General features: G+C 52.0%; 1 non-coding gene across 1 annotated transcript; it reads left to right on the forward strand.

The window, feature by feature from the left end:
* The first annotated feature begins 319 nt into the window (after positions 1-319).
* On the forward strand, positions 320-438 carry LOC119344197. Its single transcript, XR_005166496.1, has one exon. It is a non-coding gene; the product is annotated as a 5S ribosomal RNA (ribosomal RNA).
* The last annotated feature ends 344 nt before the right edge of the window (positions 439-782 follow it).

The raw sequence follows: 782 nt of genomic DNA on the forward strand, positions 1-782 counted from the left end.
GGAAGTCCTCGTGTTGCATTCCCTTTTTAATTTTTTTCGCGCCGCTTGCAAACCAAAACGCACGTGTAAGTAATATATTTACCGTGTTTTATTATTTTGCACGAGTGCGGTAAGTCATAGCTGGGTGCTCACGATTCACGGGTCCAGCGTCGGCGTTGTGGCGCGGCAAGCGTGCACTGGTGCGGTTGAGAGGGAGGGGTGGAAACCGCGTTAAACTCGTCTCCGTATTTGAGAGGGAGCGGCCAAAGCAATGTACAATCGTCTTTGTAGTGGAGCTGGGAGGGGCAAGGATAAGGGACGAAGACCGGGGTAACATGTCGGATGCGATCATACCAGCACTAAAGCACCGGATCCCATCAGAACTCCGAAGTCAAGCGTGCTTGGGCGAGAGTAGTACTAGGATGGGTGACCTCCTGGGAAGTCCTCGTGTTGCATTTCCTTTTTAATTTTTTTCGCGCCGCTTGCAAAACAAAACGCACGTGTAAGTAATATATTTACCGTGTTTTATTATTTTGCACGAGTGCGGTAAGTCATAGCTGGGTGCTCACGATTCACGGGTCCAGCGTCGGCGTTGTGGCGCGGCAAGCGTGCACTGGTGCGGTTGAGAGGGAGGGGTGGAAACCGCGTTAAACTCGTCTCCGTAGTTGAGAGGGAGCGGCCAAAGCAATGTACAATCGTCTTTGTAGTGGAGCTGGGAGGGGCAAGGATAAGGGACGAAGACCGGGGTAACATGTCGGATGCGATCATACCAGCACTAAAGCACCGGATCCCATCAGAACTCC

The sequence above is a fragment of the Triticum dicoccoides genome, unplaced genomic scaffold, assembly GCF_002162155.2.
Source record: "Triticum dicoccoides isolate Atlit2015 ecotype Zavitan unplaced genomic scaffold, WEW_v2.0 scaffold158893, whole genome shotgun sequence".
NCBI lineage: Eukaryota > Viridiplantae > Streptophyta > Magnoliopsida > Poales > Poaceae > Triticum > Triticum dicoccoides.